Raw genomic sequence first — 20135 nt, forward strand, 5'->3', positions numbered from 1 at the left:
TGATTTGGGTCTGGTTATGGGATAACCAGTCCATGCCTAGCACGATGTCAAAACCCGCAAGTTTGAAAGGAAGTAGAGATAAAGGAAAAGAATGGTTCCTAATGGACATTTCACATCCTTCTAGAACAGTAGAGACGGTTTCTATCGTGCCGTCTGCTAACTCTACTTCGTATTTCACGTCAAGGGTTTTGATTGGCATATTTAGTAGTTGGCAAAATTTCTGGTCTACAAAGGATTTATCAGCGCCAGAATCGAACAGTACTCTTGCAAATATATTATTTATGAGAAAAGTACCTGTAAGCACATTGTCGTCCTTAACCGCTTCCTTTGCATCCAAGCGAAAAACTCTCGCATTTGATTTCTTCGTCTCTTCCGCCTTCTTGGCGTACTTTGGGCAATTGCTCTTTATGTGCCCCTTTTCATTACAATTGTAGCAGGTTGCATCCTTTATCTTTTTGCACTCCACTGTCTTATGATCCTTGGACTTGCATAGCCCACAGGGTGGAGTCTTTTGTTGCGACTGTGAACCAGACGCAAACCTACACTTCCCGGAGTGAGGTTTCTTGCAGACCTTGCAGTGAGGTCTTCCATCAGCTTGCCCCTCCTTCTTTGCCTCCGACCCTTTCTTGCCCTCACCGTTTCCACGGTGCTTTTTCCCAGACTTTCGTGAGGTATCATCCTCACGTTTTCGCTTTTCAGCCTCCTTGCTCCTTTGTGCCCTCAGACGGACAGCATCAAGCGTAAGAGACAAGGAGAGGTCAGTAACTGACCTGAAGGTCGTTGGCCTAGAGGCCTTTACGCTGGCCTTGATCGCCGGCTCTAAGCCCCCAATGAAACGGGCAATCCTTCTAGGTTCTGGTGTCACAAGATATGGCACCAGGCGTGACATAGTGTTAAAACTTGTCAGATATGCTTGACAATCCAGGTTTGTCATCACTAGTGAGACAAAATCTGCCTCAATCTTCTCAACCTCGTGCTGAGGGCAGTAGTTTTCTTTTATGAGGGTAATAAACTCCCCCCATGACATTTTGTACAAGGCAGACTTACCTGAAGCCTGCACCAGAGCTCTCCACCACGCCAGGGCCTCGCCCTTGAATGACTGGGACACAAACTTAACCACGTCCCTCTCAGCGCACCCGCTGACGTCCACTATTGTGTCCATCTCGTCTAGCCAGGTGATACAGTCAACCGCACCTTTCTCCCCTGTAAATTCACGGGGCTTACATGATACAAAGTATTTGTAGGTGCAACCCTTAGCGCTTGACGCATCAGTATATTCTCTATCGCGATGAACGCTGTGCTCAGTAGACGAGTGCTTGTCGTCATCTTTCTTGGGTTCAGAGGGTGGTTTGGAGTGTGTCTTTGGTTTAGAGGGTGGTTTTGACACAGTTCTGCCTTGAGACTCAGTATTTTGACGATCAATAGCTGCCTGGACAGCATTGTCAATCAGAGCCTTCAGTTGTGCGCCTGTCAAATGCACTGACGCATTGTCATAGTCATCTTCGTTTGTGTGGCTGTTCTCTCCATTGGGATCCGCCATTGTAACTTGAATCTGTTACAGAAGATAACAAAATTTTAATTTAGGAGATTATTATATGATTGTCTTTTATGACAATTTGTCAACCATGGTACAGAGACCATATTTGGTTAACTTTTTATTTCATTAAATATTAGGATTTGAATATATCCTATTTTAACTATATAAATAGTATTGGCGGCATAAAGCCTAATCATGATGATGTTTTATAATGTTAGCCGAGATTTCAGAGAATCAAAGGCATAGAGAGTTAAACCGTAGTTCTTTTATCTCTTTCTGACAGAGAGTCATAGACTACCACTGCCTTTTGTCTTTATAAGACAATTATTATGGCCCATAGGCACTACACCTCTAATGGATGTTTTAATATGATTGGCCCGTAGGCACTACATCTCAAATGGATGTTTTTAATATGGTTGGCCCGTAGACACTACATCACTAATGGATGTTTTAATAATATTGACCCGTAGGCACTACATCACTAATGGATGTTTTAATAATACTGGCCCGTAGGCACTACATCACTAATGGATGTTTTAATAATTCTGGCCCGTAGGCACTGCATCACTAATGGATGTTTTAATAATACTGGCCCGTAGGCACTACATCACTAATGGATGTTTTAATAATTCTGGCCCGTAGGCACTGCATCACTAATGGATATTTTAATAATACTGGCCCGTAGGCACTACATCACTAATGGATGTTTTAATAATTCTGGCCCGTAGGCACTGCATCACTAATGGATGTTTTAATAATACTGGCCTGTAGGCATTGCATCACTAATGGATGTCTTTATAATACTGGCCCGTAGGCATTGCATCACTAATGGATGTCTTTATAATATTGATCACCTTCATTGGTGATTTAACCCACGATTTATAAATCATTTAGTGGGGTTTGAAATCCTTAAAGGATTATTGTATAAGAATGACGTGCGTGATTATAACGAATCACATCTGCCATGAATGTTAACATGCGTACAGAGGTTAACAGGGAATCAGAATCTTTTCAGTTAGGTCGTACCATCTTGACTAGATCTTAAAAGACCCCAAGCTAGGTTTCACCTTTTAAGATTCTTTATTTAGGCAGATCAATGTAAAAGGAATGGTTTTGATTTATCTTTATACATATTAAAACAAAACTCATAACATACATTCCAAAATCTCAAATACAATTACATATTGCCCTAAACGGGTCTTTCAAATAATACATACCTCCATAGAGGTTTTAAAATAAGTGACAAGTCCACGCAGGGACTGGTACAAGATAGGTGTCCATGCAAGGACTAAATATAAGTCCACGTAGGGACTGAAATATGATAAGTTGTCCACACAGGGACTTATTTCAAAGTAGAAATTACATTAGTACAACTATTAAGGGCTAATGGTCACGTTTCTTCTTTTTGCCCTTTAGTAGATTCGCCAAGCCCTTGAGAAATCCTCGGTGGCTTTTCTTCTCTTCCTCGAACTCTCTCTCCACACGGTCTAGTCGATGGAGTATTTCTTCCTGTTCAGGAGGAGAAAATCGTGGTTGTGGCGCTTGATGCGGAACTGGAGGTCTGGGAGGTATTGGATACCCATGAGCTGAGTAATCCGGTGGTCCCATGTTTCCATGTGCTCCGTCAGGGTAGCGCGCATTATATCTAGCCGACACCACATATGGGTCGCGCTCATAGCCGTAGTTGTATTGTGCTTGTGACGGTTCAAACGGGTTGTAAGCCGTTGGACCTGTGTAAGCTGGTATGGGTTGGTCATACCCAAATGGTGGCGAATTTCGTGCAGTTGGTGCGGAGTTCGCCTCCTGTATAGGACTGGAAGGTCCTTCTTCTTGTAGTGGCGGATAGTGGCTACTACTAGAATGTCGAGGAGTGCTGAAGTGGATACCCCCTCCTCCTCGTGTAGACATACGAGCATTTGTCCTCCTACGCCTCGGCGGATCAGGTATTACTGGTTGTGCCGGTGGCGGAGGTGGTGGCGTAACTGCCTCAAAACGTGAATCCTCAGAAGGATCCTGTGGATGTCTCGGTTGTTGAGATGTCTGTCGAGATGGCGTGTAGTACCATTCATGTCGGTCAAACATCGCTTGGAAACTGTCAGGTCCTTGATAGGGCGTTCCATGGAAGGATGACCCATCAGATACTTCTATCGGATGCGTGGGCGTACCACGAGCTGGTTCAGTTGGATCCTCATCCTCCTCCATGGGGTCTTCAGAAAAATGGTCTTGTGGCCCTAGTGGAACAAAACCTGAAGGTTCCTGTATGTAGTCAGCCGGATTAAACTGACTTATGTAGTAGGGAGTAGGGTCGTCATAATTCCGGTGCGAAACCGAACGTTGTAGAGGTATGAAGGAAGGTTGTGGGTTGTTGGGATCATTTTCTGAGTCTGGCCCAAAGGAGTGCCGGTAGGATGGCGTCGAGCTGTGCGAAGTGGAATGCCTCGCGGGTTCGTAAAGATCTCTTCGTCGTTGTGGCTCTTCGCTCCGTGTCATCGAAGGATGTCTTGTACCAGATGGTCCAGCTTCTTGATCGTGATGTGTCACGATTTCTCCTCGGCCTCTTCTTCCCCTTCCTCTTCCTCAGAATATAACAGGTGGCATTTTCCTGCTCCAAAACTTATTAAAAATCAATCGAAAATAAAGACAAAAAGGAGTAATAATCCGAATTTGTCCTAAGTTCTTGTCTAGACTCAAGTATGTGCAATTGTGTCATTGAGATTAAACACAATAGGGTAGTGTTTAATTCACTCAACGTTGGCTCTGATACCAACCTGTCACACCCCGATTTCCACGTGTCTCACCGGTGGGCCCGGTGGGGGATTACCGTGACGATGTTGGCAACAATATAGTCAAACCACACAATTATATAATGCACAGCGGAAGCATAAGATAAATATATAAATTTCAACCTCTGATTGTAATATCAAAATGTATTACAGGGGTTGGATATATCCACAGTGGATCGTAAATAATCATAAATTATTGTTCCATCAGATACTGCAATCAAGCTTGCGAGGCTTATCCCGACGCTAGGGAGCTAATACCAGCCAATTACGTTTAGGTACCTGCACTTAATCTTTTTGGGGAAAATACGTCAGTTTACACTGGTAAATACATTCAACTGACACATTTGAAAATGTTTATTAAAATTGATTTGAATGCACAAGGCACAAACTCTTTTTAACTTGGGAAAATTCATAATGATCTTGTGAACGTTTTACATGTTCTTTTATGCGTTCAGTAGCCCGGGTCGTGCCGGGTTAAAGATTTATAGACACACCACGTTTGCGTAAAACCGTAGTATAAAAACCAACGGCTACGTCTTTTAATTTTAATGTCGACACTTTATACCGGGTGTACGCCTACACCGGGATGTCGATGGTCGTGGCCATTTCGTAAAATGATGCCAAGGATATCCGGGACAACGGTCATTAAACCCCCCAAAGGCTTATAAGCAACAAAACTGTTTAAATGAGCCGATCATATTTAATCAATTAACCACCTAAGCGATGGAATTATATAATGCTCAATCAAGCGGTATTAATATACCGTAACCCAAGCCCATATAGGGGAAATAAGTTAAAGTATTTACCTTTGCAAGTATTAATCCTTAATTTAGATCAAGTCACCGATAGCTTCTACTGGGGCTCCTAATCTGGAACGAAGGTTTTAATTAACCTCTTAGAATCCTAACGGTTCTTATATTAGCCGTAGCTTAAACCGGTTGATTCCGATATATAGATATGGTTAATTCGCACGAAAAGGCGAAAACCGAGAATGGAGTATGATTTGGACCCAACAAGTTCAGTGACTTGTTTTATATGGGTTTATAGTTCATACTCTGGATTTTGGGGTTCAAATAATATAATTTGACCCGTATCGGCTAATGTATGAAAACTAGTTTCATAGGCCGAACCGTGCGCGCAATAGGCGAAACGGTTAACCATGAGTGTCCTACGCTTATTTCCTAAGTCAATATGCCTTAAAAGTATTTTGGTATCAGTAGGATACCTTCCGTAATGCCCGTAACGAGTTTAAGTTAATATTATGCCCCGTAGGGGCTTTTCGGTCATTTTAAAGACTTTAAAAGGGCTTTTCGAGTTCTACAGGAAATCTGAGTTTCCCGAACAGCTTATAACGCTTAAAATACTTTATTTATTATTTAAAACCAGTGGCAACTGGAATCGGGTCAAAAGACCTTGTAGAACTCCTGTTTTGGCCAAAAAGGGCATATTCGGTATTTACCGAACCGTAGCCATAACCGTAGGTTATGAGCAAGGTAAAAATTATTAAAAATCTTTAAAATTCCCAAAATATTATTTTACCACAGTGGGTAAAAGTTTTGGTGACGAAAACTTGGGTTAGATGGGCGTTATGCTAATTGCGCCGTTAATTACAAAACTTTCTTAAAAGTGCGCCTTTTAGCATAACTCTCATTCTAGGCCTCGGATTGACGTGAAACTTTAAGGACATGCTTATAATTTAACAAGCAAGGTTTTGGTCCGTTCACGTGTCCGAAATACTCGTTTTAATTTTAAAAGGCCGTTACGGTCAACTTTTAGGCGAATGACGGAAATACGTAAAAGACTCGGATAACTCATGAACCGACCACAGAGGCGTATACCAACATGTGACCTGGTCCTAAGAGAGTCCTAAGGTATATTTATACCTCACTAAAACGGGTCAGAACTGAAGTCAAAGCAAAAGTCAAACTTATGCGACTTTCGGCTCCGAACCGGTTCAATATAGTAAATGATCGATTCAAACGAGCGCAAACAGGTTTATATACTTATTATCATATTTTATGATTGTCAAAACAGGTTCCATAACATATACATTACAGATTATGCATAAATCGCTAAAATAGCTTTCTGTTGACTTTTTAAGTGCGCGTTTGACTCGATATTTGACATAGTTAGAGTGGTGATCAGAGGGAACCCTTTTAGGGGTTTATTACCTCCATTGATACCAACTTATAACTACTTTTGATTCGTCATAAGACTGAACCATCACTGAGTTATTGTAAAGTCAAACCGTAGTTACGACGGTTTGGTTCTTAGCCATTTACTAAGGAAATGTGAAACCACAAAGGGTTAGATCACTTACAGAAGTTGTGTTCTTGCTTATAGAGCAGAGAAAGATGCTTGGAGCTTCTTAGAATGATCAGTAGTTGTGTTTTGAGTTGTGTGAATGTTGTAACTACAACATTGCTATTTATAGTGCAAAATGAACCTCAAGATCATTCCACATTGGCCTATACTGATCATGGATCATGGGCAGGTGTCCCTAAGGTGTATGGGTCGAGTAGGGGGCGCCCATGCTTCATTAATTGAAGATTTGATCGTTCACAAGCTCCAAAAGGCAAGAAACTACAACTTTCTGCATCTGGGCACTTTACGCGGCCCGCATGGGAGTTCCCATGCATTTTAATGCGGGTCGCCTAAAGATCAAATATCAGTCGCGTATTTGAGGTGGCTCGCGGCCCGCCTCAACTTAACCATAACCTTCACGCGGGTCGCGAGAGGTTAAGATTTCAGAATTTTTAAATCTTTTGTTATGATTACAGAATCTGGCCATTAATAACGAAATCTTTCGTAATGATTTACCTGACCTTTCGGGTTTGAAGGGGTAACTTTGCGGTTTGGCCCTCGGTTATTTACCGATAGGGGCCTCGTGTTATTTACCCGCATTATTAAGTCCCCGGTTTATTTATAAATTATATTGGAAAGCCTTAACTTTCACTGTTGACGCTTTTAACCCTTCTTCTACGAATTCGATCGTAACTTTCTCGTTTCATATCGAAACTTCGCGAAATTCATAGATATTATTCTAGTGAGGGTATAATACCGTTACAAAGTCTTTGGAACGTTAAAGGGTCACTCAGAGGTATTATTAAACATGTTGACACAGTTAACCCCTGTAGTTTGTAATCTCTCACTTTCTTCCGCGTTTTGTTTTTGTACGATCTATAATTTATTCGTTTGAAGGTTTAAGCATTATTTAGGGATACTATACAGTATATTTACCCTTGTTGACATTTATAACCCTCGAATTTATATACTTTCAAGGTTTGTCAAAATTAGTCCTTTATTTATTATAGATGCCACGTGTAAACAAATGACACGTGTTAACACATCATTGGACACAAAAATTCGAGGTGTTACAGTTATCATCTGCAGCTTGGGATGATCTCCCTCCCCCCATTCTACCAACCGTGTAGATCACAGATGTGTTCACCGAGACTCAATTAGCATCTCGATTTTTTATTCTTATGTGACAAACTCTAAATACTAATACTGTTGCATTGTGAGTTTGGGATGGGGGCGGGATGTTAGCATAATAAATAAGTTTAGTTTATTGTGGGCTTTGCCCCTTTAGCCAGCAAGCCTATAGCCGGACTATATGATATGTATTTCTCTTACACTTGTATTTAAACACTTTTCAATATAATAAACCGGGTAAATTACAGTTTTCGTCCTTTATGTTTGTATCGGATTGCAATGGATGACCTTTAACTTCAATAATTACAGTCACGGTCCTTTATTTGTAAAACACGTTACACCATACGTCCTTTAGCACTAACCTAGTTAAAATTTTCAGTCAGGTATGTCATGTGCCTTGCACATGAGGGTAAGGTGGTAATTTTACTCAATTTATTTAATAAATAAAAAAAATCTAAAACTAAATTAAAAAAATATACATACCAGTGAACTCTCTCTCTTTCATGATCCCTCTCTCTCAACTCTCTTCTCTTTCTCTCTCTCAATTCCCTATCTCTCTCGTTTTCTCCACCACCACCATCATCCTCATCCGGCCAGATCTGTAAAATCTCCTTCCACAAATTCGTACCCAGATCTGTAAAATCGCAGCCATGGTAACTGTTAGTGTGTTTTAAATCAAGTAGATCATGGATGTTGTGATAAGTTCAGAGGAAGACGATGATAGAATGAGATGTTCATTCTGATTCAATCTAGGGTTCTGGTAAGTGATGGAAATAGTTTTGAGATCTTGTGGATTTGTTAAGTTGTGTTTTCAGATAAGGTGGGGATTTGTGAGGGATGGTCATTGAACACCAAGCAGAATTTGTGTTTTCACATCTGGGTTTCCTTAATTTCCCCCAAATTGCATTTCCCAATTGCAAAAATCCCAAATTTCTTGAATGTTTAAGATTAATTGGGTCGAAATCTTTATAATAAAGCTCCAATCTTTAAGTTTTTTTCTCTAACATTCATCACTGAATCTTTGTGGGCTTCTTACAGTTATTCTCAAGTTCCATTTTCAATTAAAAAACCAATATCACGATTTTGAAATTGAAGCTTTTCAAAGACAGGTAACTCAGAGGTTTCATGAGTTATCTTTAGTTTATCCACATGAACTTTTGTCTATTTCATGGATTTCAAAGCTTCTAGATGTTTTCCTATGTTGTCAAGAGGAGTTCAAAGCAATATTGTTTAACCACCAATATGTGTTGACCAAACACCCCATGGATAAACTTGTGTTTGACTATTTTGAAAGAAGTGTGAAGGGGTTAGATGTTTGTAACGCCATTATAGATGGGATTGAGCAGGTTATATGTATACACCACCTGTTCACGGGTGTCATTGAACAACAAGCAGAATTTGTGAGAGATGGTGCTTCGCTGGGGATAATTGAGAAGGAGAAACTTGGATTGGGGATAATTGAAAGTGGCGAAAGAGGAACCAAAGTAACAGCTTCACCATCGCAAGAGAGAGAGAGAGTGTGTGGTGGTGGGTGGTTGATGGTGGTGGTTGGTGTTAGAGAGAGGGGGAAGGGTGAGAGAGAGATGGGTGACAGAGAGAGTTCTGAGAAGGGGGGATATGTTTAAAAAAAATTAATCCTTTTTTTACTCTATTATAATGAGAAAAGACAATATTACCCTTATGTGCAAGACACATGTCACATTTAACTGAAAATTTTAACCAAGTTAGGCTCAAAGGACGTATTGTGTAATGGGTTTTCCAAATAAAGGATTGTGACTGTAATTATTAAAGTTAAAGGTTATCCATTGCAACCCGCTACAAACATAAAGGACGAAAAGTGTAATTTACCCTAATAAACCCTAGTCGTTTTCCTTTGTACATGTATACCAATTAACAATTCGCTTACCGTCCATCATGTGTGACGAGTTTTAGTTGGGTTTTGTTGACTGTTATTGAACTGATTTTTTTAATTATCATTAATGATGTCAAATTAGTGAAGATGAGGTTGTTGAGTTGAAAATGTTGGCGGTACATGTTCTTGGAAGTATCGAGTGAATTATCAATTAAAGTGTAACTTCTCAACGATGGGAAGTTACCACTGGACAACCTATGTCAGTTTGAAGACTGGGTTGCCACTGACGCGCATCTTCAAGCTAAGATGTAAGTTTCCATTGAAATGGCATTTGTTGTTGACAATGTAAGTTTCCTTATCATAAGAAACTTACCATGGTTGAAGAACTAAGTGGAAACTTGTCACTAATGACAAAGTTTCCACTTATGATGAATGGGACTTGATGTTAATGACTAGTCACCTAATGAAGAAGGTCATGATGGAGTCATCTCAATGATGAACAAGTTTGCTTCAAGGTTAGAGACACTATGTTAGAATATATTAGACGTCATTATCAATATGACAATGTTGTGCCTCTAAAATGGCTATAATTAGAAAAGGGTCTCAATTAAATTCTGAGTAAATTTGATCCCAGTTATGTGTGTCTTGGTTTGTTCCAAGTCAAGTTCAACAGATTGAACTGTTATGTAACACCTTGAAAATTTATATCCAATAGAGTATGAACACGTGTCATAAGCTCTGAACGTATGAAAGAATACTTTAGAAGGACTAATATTGACAAACGGGAAAACTATGTAAAAATAAGGGTCCAAAGTGTCAACGATGGATAATTTTATTTAAAAATAGTCCTACAAGATGTTTATACCTTCAAGCGAATAAATCATGGATCATACGAAGCTAAATATGAAAGAAAGTGAGAAATTACAAACTGCAGGGGCTAAAAGTGTCAACATGTGCAAAGTATACCTCTGAGTGACCTTTTGGCGGACCCGAAGCTTTGTAACGATAAAATATACTCACTAGAATATATGGTTAAAATTTCATAAAGTTTCTTATCATATGAGAAAGTTATGATCAAATTCGTGTACGAGGGGTTAAAAGCGTCAACGTTGAATTTTGAGGCCTTATGAGTAGTTACAAAGTTAGTCAAGGACTTAACTAAGTTAGTAAGAGTCCCAAGACCCTTAAAAATCAAGTTAGAGGGCTGGAAATGCAATTTAGGGGCTTGAAACCACGTAATAAAGGACCAGGGACCAAAACAGCAAATTTGGAAAGTTGATTTTCGGTCACAAGGGTGTCGCGCTACGCGAAGCCTCCTTAGGGGGCCTTCGCGTGACGCGAGGGGTCCTCTGATGCGAAAAAAAAAGACAGCTGCCTGTTAAAGCTGATAAACCGACTTAAAACGTTTGTTTCTTATACCAGGGGCTGCCCCAATCGTATTACATGCATAGGGGGCACCTGTAATGATCTTGTATCACCTGTAGACTCTTGTGGCATCATCAAAATCATCCATGATTGCTATATAAGAGGGAGAATGTTACAACTTGTGAACACTTGCATTTGCAAACTCTCATAAGCTAACTTCTGGAGCTTCTCTGGTCAGCCACAAGCAATCTTAGCATCCCAAATCTTAATTAGGGCCTTTGTAAGTGTCCTTAACCTTTCTAAATTCGTTTTAGTTTAGTTAATTAGCTAAAAGTCAAACCGTCATAATTAAGGTTTGACTTCGAGATTAGTCAATAATTACTCACTAATATCTCGAATTAAAAATACCTATAAGTAGGTAATTATGTGGGTAACAAACCCTTAAAAGGGTATTTTCAGATTCCCACTTTAACTATGTTAATTGTCGAGTCAAAGCTTATCATAAAAAGTCAACAAAATGTTTAAATCCAAATTAATGCATAATTAGCAATGTAGGATACACGCAACCTGTTTGATCATTAATATAACTTGGTAATTAATGTAAGAACATGTTCCAACATGTTCAACTCGACAATTTTCAGTTTAGGCTCGGTTCGGAGCCGAAAGTCGCATAGTTTGACTATTGCTTTGACTATCAGTTCTGACCCGTTTAAGCCAAGTTTAGGATTGCCTTAGAGCTTCTTTTGGACCTATATTCATGTTAGTGTAACTCCCTGAGATTATGCAACTTGGTTCATTAGAGATCCTATTCGCATGCATGTTTCCGTTAAATGCCTATATGTTGACCATTATGCCCAAATAACCTTAAAATATGATTTTTGAAAATGTAAAAGGGTAGACACCTTAGTCACTGATTTATAAACTTGCACCCAAAATTTGAGATCAGTTTGAGGTCTAGATTAAGAGTTATGCTCATTAGCGTAATTAGGAGCTTCTTTAGTAATTAAATAGCGTAAATTGCATATAGCCTAACTAAACCCAAATTTTTATACAAAACTTTGTACCTACTGTTATAAAATAGTATTTTGGGATTTTTAGAAATTTTTATTTGATTTTAGGCTGAGCATAACTTAGTGTTCTAAGCTTAATTCGGTTTATGCCGGTTTTACCCTTTTAAGCCATAAAATGAGTTTTACAAATCATTTTGACCCCAAACCTTTTTCTACTGATTCAATATGTTAAATAAATTATTTTGAGCCTTCTAGAATATTAAAAATATCAGCTTTTTATATAAAACCTGGAAATGGCTCCAAATCTCCTTTTTAAGCATTTTTAGCACCAAGTATGCACTAGAACCTTGTTAAGCATAAGGGGTTGAAACTTACTGATGTAATCAGTAAATTTTTATATTCTAAATAGTAGGAAAATAATTTAAACTCAGATTCCCAGTTTGACCTTTTAGGCCTAAGTGAAATTACCAAAACGCCCCTACGGTGTCTAGAAACGGGTCAAACCATATCATTTCAGTCTCAAAATCCAGAATGTGATTAAGTTTCCCATATTAAACAAGTATGCAAGCTTGTTGGGTTAAAACCACATTCTAAAACGGTCTTCGCCTTATCGTGCGTTTAAACCGTAATCTCTATATAAAACTAACCGGTCTAAGCTTAAGACCCGTTAGGATTCTAATAGGTTATTTAAAACCTTAATTCCAGATATAGGAGCCCAGTAAAAGCTACGTGTACTTGCTGTATTTGAATTATACTTGCTCAGGTAAATACTTTTAACTTATTTTCCCTTATACAGGCTTGGGGTACGGTATATAAAATACCGCTTGGTCGGGGAATTGACCTTAACCGGTCGGTGGTTAAGCGTTGTCAAATTAGCCCGTTTAAAAATGCTTTTTTGTTTGTTTAACGCCTTTGGGGGTTTAATGACCATGTCCCCGATATCCTTGGCATCATTCAAAGAATGGCCACGACCTTCGCACGCGGGTGTAGGCGTACACCCGTAGTGCATTTCAATAAAGTATAATCGTCGGTCGAGAGAAGTCTCGCGGCGGATTTATATTAAGTGGTGTGTCTATTAATCTTTAACCCGGTACGACTCGGGCAACTGCACGCATAACAGACATGTAATTCTTTTACAAGATTATTAAGCAAATAATTATCCCAAGTTATAAAAAGTTTTGTGCCACGGGCATTTAAATCAATTTTTAAAACATTTTCAAAATGAGTCAGTTAAATTGTATTTACCAGTGTAAACTGACGTATTTTCCAAAAAGGCTAAGTGCAGGTACTACGCGTAATAGGCTGGTCACTCCTTAGCATCCGTAGAAGTCTCGCAAGCTTAGGATGCATGAAGTCTGTTGAAATAAAGTTTCCTCTTGATTGGATCCGCATGTGGATCTATTTCGACTATTTTGTGATACTTGAATATTACAATATTATTAAGTTGAAATAAATCTTTCATTTTTGCTTCCGCTGTGCATTTATATATTGTATGTTTGACTATAACGATATCAACTACGTCACAGAACCCCCACCGGGCCCACCGGTGACACGTGGAAAATAGGGGTGTGACAGGTTGGTATCAGAGCCAACGCTGAGTGAATTAAACACTAGTCTTTTGTGTTTAATCTCATTCAAATAAATGCACATTCCTCGAGTTCCGAGTCTAGACAAAGAACATAGGACAAACTCTGTTTTGTTTCATTTTTTGTCTTTATTTTATTTTTATATATATGTTGTTGTATTGTTGATGTTGACAGGTTTAACCATGCCACCAAGAATGAGACGCGGACGGGGAAAGGCTCCTTTCACAACCCATGATCACGAAGCCGGACCATCGCACCGGCGAACACCCTCTATTACTATGAGTACGAGCCCACAAGAGCCGTGGAGACTCTATGTTAAGCTTGGGAGGCGATCAGTCTCTCTCAGTTCTTCGCCCTCATACTTGCATTCTTTCGGGCCCAACTCAGAAAATGAGCCCAATAACCAACCACCTTCATTCATACCCTTACAAAGATCGAACTCTCACCATTCTTATGGCAGCCCAACACCAGTCTTTCAGAGTCGGTTCAACCTGGCTAACATCTTTCCAGAACCCGTGGGATTCAACCCCCTAGGACCTGAGGATCATTTCTCAGGTGACCACGCTGATGACATGGACGAAGACACGGACCCCATGGAACCAGCATCCGGAACACCAAACCACCCGATCGAAATCTTCGACGGGTCATCCTTTCACGGATCACCTTATCGTGGTCCCGACAGCTACCAGGAGAGGTTCAAGCAGTGGGACTGGTATTTCACCCCATCCGAGCACTCGTCTCCGTATCAGCAGCAGCAGCAACAGCAACAGGATCCTTCCGAGGATTATCGATTCGTGGCAGTCACGCCACCACCACCACCACCAGTGGAGCAACAACCGCCTCCGGAGCCACCAAGGCGGAGAAGGTCAAACGCACGAATGTCCGTGCGAGGGGGTGTCTGCATCAGTACACCCCAACCATCGAGTGGCAGTCACTACCCGCCACTCCAAGAAGAAGAAGAACCACAGATAGGGGGTCCATCGAACCCCATTCCGGAGATCAACTCTGCGCATATGGCGCCACCAGTGGGTTTTGACAACCCAATACCTGCTTACGCCGGCTCAGCGGCATACAACCCTTTTGAGTAGCCGACTCATACCCAGTTCGACTATGCCAACGTAGACCCATATCAGGAAGCGTGGGACTACAATGCACGTCACCCAGAGGGACCCTATGGTGGTCTTTGGACCACTGGTTACCCAACTTACGGGTACCAGCGTCCGCCACCTCCACAACCTCTGTATCAGCCCCCGCAGCCGCAGCTAATCCCGCCAGAGCGCCAGCAAGAGGTTCTCGAGAGATTGAACCAAGTTGAACAAGTGGTTAGAGAAGATCGCAGGGAACGTCAAGGCTTCTTCAAGGGTCTGTCAGACTTGCTCAAGGGGAAGTCCAAAAGAAGGGGTCATTGAAGACCTTGTTATCCATTTATCTAGTTGTAATCGGTCCCTGCGTGGACTTGTTGTTTCTGTATTCAGCCCCTGCGTGGGCTTGTCTTTTAGTATTCTGCCCCTGCGTGGGCATGTCTTTCAGTTAACCCCTGCGTGGGTTTGTTTGTTTGTGTTTCGCCCCTGCGTGGGCATGTTATTTTGTAGAAGTCCCGTTTAGGGCAAATGTTGTATTGTTTAATCTTTATTAATGGAATGGTTGAATTTAATTTTCATAATTGTTTATCATAAGTATATGCATAAACTTAAAATAAAAAGTAAAATGAAAAATAACATTCCTAATAAAGAAGATCTACCATTATATTAAAATGGCAAAATCTAAAAAGGGACAAGACCTAGCCATGTGTTATTTTAAGACAAGGCCAAGATGGTACCTCCATAATTAGATTCAGATCCGCAATTAACGTCTCAACTTAGGATTGATCTGCGTTATGTTAAAAAGAGAATCTTAGGGGTAAAACCTAGCCACGTGTCGTCACAGGCATGGCCAAAATGGTAGGACCTGTCTAAAAGATTCCAAATTTATGTTAACATCTGTAGGTATGTTAGCATATTGGGCAAATTGTGATGCAGTATAAATCACATAGGCCATCTTTAAAAAAACAGGGTTAATTTAAAATTCCCTGAAAATAAATAACCACCCCTTGGGGATGAAGTGCCTACGGGTAATAAATTAATGTCCTCTGGGACTAAGAGACAGAAGAAACCTGTAATTCACTGTCTAGAATAGGATAATGAACTATGGTTCAGACCCTAATACCTTGATTCTGTAAGAATCCGGGTTATAAATTAACTCTGTCTTTGTGACTAAGTTATATGTTAATTCTTAATTGTAATATAGGATTATAATAAAGGTCCTGATAAATACTCGATTAACAAATTAACCGGTAATGGCTATTTAAAACCATGGTTAATAAAATATAAAATGTTGTATTATCTTCTAAATAAAACCTTGCCTATTATTGTCTATATGTAGCAATTGAAGCTACATGACGGGGTCGGACGAGGTAAACAGTCGTCCGGTAGAGAATCACGAGAATGCAAAGATACAGTTAACTGGCGCAGAGCTGAAAGCGCTTGTTGATGATGCAGTTACAAAGGCTTTAGAACGGCAGTACAGTGAGTATAGTGAGACTCGCAGTAGGACTCTGTCTACACCACATGCTAAGCCAAAGACCCATTCTGAAGCTCATAGCAAACCACCCTCTGTCCAGCCTAAACCTAAGAAAGATGATGATCGACACTCATCAAATGAGAATAGTGTCCGCCCTAAGAAAATAGTGTTCGATGATGCACCTCGCGCCAAGGGTTGCACGTATAAGTATTTTGTTTCCTGCAAGCCCTGAGATTTTACTGGAGAGAAAGGGGCGGTGGATTGCATGACGTGGTTAGATGAAATGGACACGGTGGTAGATATAAATGGTTGTGCTAAAAAAGACATTGTGAAGTTTGTATCGCAGTCTTTCAAGGGTGAAGCCCTAGCATGGTGGAAGTCGTTGATTCAAGCCACCGGAAAGGTACCTCTGTACAACATGTCTTGGGAACAATTTGTTGCCCTAATTAAGGAAAACTACTGCCCTCAGCATGAGGTTGAAAGGATAGAGTCTGATTTTCTATCTCTGGTAATGAAGAACCTGGACTGCCAGGCTTATCTCACAAGTTTCAATACCTTATCGAGGCTAGTTCCTTACCTTGTGACACTTGAACCGAAGAGGATAGCCCGTTTTATTGGGGGTCTGGCCCCAGAAATAAAAGCAAGTGTCAAGGCCTCTCGGCCCACTACATTTAGATCAGTAGCCGACATATCTCTGTCTCTCACGCTGGACGCAGTCAGACAGAGATCACTGAGAAATTCGGATGCCGAGAAGAGGAAACGCGAAGATGATGGTTCGCGACGCTCAGATAAGAAACACAAGGGAAACAACGACCAGAAGAAAGGGTCGGGATCCAAGAAGGGTGATCAGCAGACGGGTGATAAACCCAAGTGCAAGATTTGCAAGAGGCACCATTTTGGGAGGTGCAGGTATGAGTCAAAGTCCCAGTCCCAGCCAAAAGCTTGTGGAATTTGCAAGTCCCCAGATCACAAGGCATTAGACTGTAAGAAACTCAAGGATGCCACATGTTTTAATTGTAACGAGAAGGGGCATCTTAGGCCCAACTGCCCGAAACTTGCGAAAAAGGCTGATGAGGGGAAGAAGACCAATGCAAGGGTCTTCCGCATGGATGCGAAGGAAGCTATTCAGGATGACAATGTCATAACAGGTACTTTTCTTATTAATGATGTCTACGCAAGAGTATTATTTGATTCAGGAGCAGATAAATCGTTTGTAGATGATAAGTTTTGTGAATTGTTGAAAATGCTTGTTAAGACCTTAAGTGTGAAGTATGAAGTGGAGTTAGCTGATGGAACCATAGAAACCGCTTCAACTATATTAGATGGATGCGTTATATCCATTAGGAACCACTCTTTTCCCTTGTCCCTCCTTCCGTTTAAGTTGGCTGGATTTGATATTGTGATAGGCATGGATTGGTTATCGCATAACCAAGCCCAGATAGTTTGCAATAAGAAGCAGGTGGTGATCAAGACTCCGTCTGGTGAGCCACTTGTTATTCAGGGAGATACCCAATATGGACTGCCAGAGCAAGTGTCTATGCTCAAGGCATCCAGATGTCTGAAGAAGGGTTGTATCATTTATATGGCACATGTAACCATTGGGGAGGAGAAGCCTAAGGTTGAAGATATTCCTGTCATTTCTGACTATCCTGAAGTCTTCCTGGAAGAACTACCTGGTTTGCCACCAGATAGGCAAGTAGAATTCAGGATCGATGCGTTTATGCATCGACTACTGTGAGCTTAATAAGGTTACTATCAAGAATAGGTATCCGTTACCTAGGATCGACTATCTATTCGACCAGCTACAAAAAGCAAGCTACTTTTCCAAGATAGATCTCAGGTCAGGCTATCATCAATTGAAGGTCAAGGATGATGATGTGCACAAGACCGCGTTTAGGACTCGTTATGGTCATTACGAGTTCCTAGTGATGCCTTTTGGGCTCACTAACGCACCTGCTGTCACAGCCCCCGATCCCTAGTTCCCGGGAACGGGCGGCCGTGAGCCAGTTTCGGTGGTATCACATTTATTTATCCAATTTAGCAGCGGAAATTTTCATCAGGACCGTAGTTAGGAAATATTTAATCAGAGTAAACCACCATGTTTTATAACATTAAACATATGGGTAAAACACAAGTTTTCAATACACACATTTCATAGGAATAAATCCTATTTATTTAATAAAAACATCTATTTTATTCTTAAGTAACTTTATTGCCACTTTTCCAAGCCTTCAGTGCTGTCCAGCTGGCTTCTAATTGGCTTTCACATTTTGTTACCTGAAACGCGTTTTAAAAATATTTTGTCAGTGGGAAATACTGGTGAGTGAATCCCAGTTTAATCAGGTTTAAATAAAATTCACAGTGAACAGTATTGAGGGCGCATCCCGCAATTACATTTGTTTCCAAGTTATATCAATTATCACCCGTCGGTACTGTCAGACCTGACTTGTGGAAATGTTACTCCTTAACCAGGTGGTAACAAATTTTGTATACAAAACCCCAACATACCCACGATAATTGTATTCTTACAAATACTCAATAACTGTTATTCGCATGGAAAAGTATGTAAGGTTTTGTAAAAACATTTAACAAAAAGAGGATTACTCACTTTGCTGTTTTAGGTTATCCTTTAGGGTTTCCTGGTGAATATCTATAATTTACACAAATGCACGTGTGTTAGTATAATAACCCATTTTAACATTAGTAATACCCTCCCCGAGACGGCATTCCAACGACTACGTCGGGCAGAACCACGACAGCCGACCACGACAGCCGTTACGGAACCCTAGATCAATCGGGCAGCGTATCTAATACGTCTCCAGGGGTTATAATACTTACATCGTAGCAGAACCTCGCTATTTTAGGGGGTATAATGCCCGGGTATAATAACGCCACTACAGAAAATTGAGATTGAAAGAAAGAAATGAACGATCGGACTGAAGGCCCATTGCCTTCTATTTATAGGGCTGTAATTGCGTCTTCACGCGGCCCGCGTTAAGAACAGGCCAAGCTTACGCGGCCCGCGTCAACGCTAGGTCAACGCGTAGCTTGGCTGGGTCATCACTAGCTTGTCCGGGTGTTGGGCCACGTGGCGGCCCAGGGCCGTGCCAGATTTTGGGACACTCGCGGCCCGCGTTAACTAACGAAGTTTCTTATGGGGCCCGCGTTAACTAAAGAAATCAGCGGAGTACACCTTCATACGGCCCGCGTGAATGGTTGGGGTGGGTCTATGCGGCCCGCCTCAACTTAATATTTATGGTTTTTAATTTATTTTATATTTTATATTCTAATTTGGGCTTGGTTTTCACATACGGGGTGCATATAAAGACATATTGAGACATTTTAAGATATATTAGGGTGTCAGAACTATTATGAGGGTGTCGGTTTTACCGAGGGTTGTTATATCCTCCCCACCTTGTTTTAGAGCTTGTCCTCGAGATCTACTGGAACAAGTGTGGATATTTCTTTTGCATTTCTGATTCAAGCTCCCATGTGTACTCAGGTCCTCTTTTGGAGTCCCATTTCACTTTGACCAGAACTAATCTCTTATGCTTGAGATTCTTAATTTTCCTATCTTCAATCTGTAGAGGTCTCTCTACAAATTTGAGTTGTTCATTTACTTCTATATCTTTAAGAGGTACTATGAGTGATTCATCGGCTAGACACTTTTTGAGATTAGATACATGAAATACATCATGTATTCCTGCCATTTCCTCTGGCAGTTGTAGCTGATAGGCTACAGGTCCTATTCTTTTAAGAATCTTGAAAGGTCCAATATACCTGGGACTTAACTTTCCTCTTTTGATGAATCTTACCACTCCTTTCCAGGGAGAGACTTTTAACAATACTTTATCTCCTACTTGAAATTCTAATGGTTTGCGTCTGTTATCAGCGTAGCTCTTTTGTCGATCACGCGCTGCTTTCAGTCGTTCCTTGACTTGAATGATTTTGTCAGTTGTTTCTTGTACTATCTCGGGTCCAGATAGTTGTTTTCCCCAATTTCTGCCC

Source organism: Helianthus annuus, chromosome 17 (genome assembly GCF_002127325.2).
Source record: "Helianthus annuus cultivar XRQ/B chromosome 17, HanXRQr2.0-SUNRISE, whole genome shotgun sequence".
Lineage (NCBI taxonomy): Eukaryota > Viridiplantae > Streptophyta > Magnoliopsida > Asterales > Asteraceae > Helianthus > Helianthus annuus.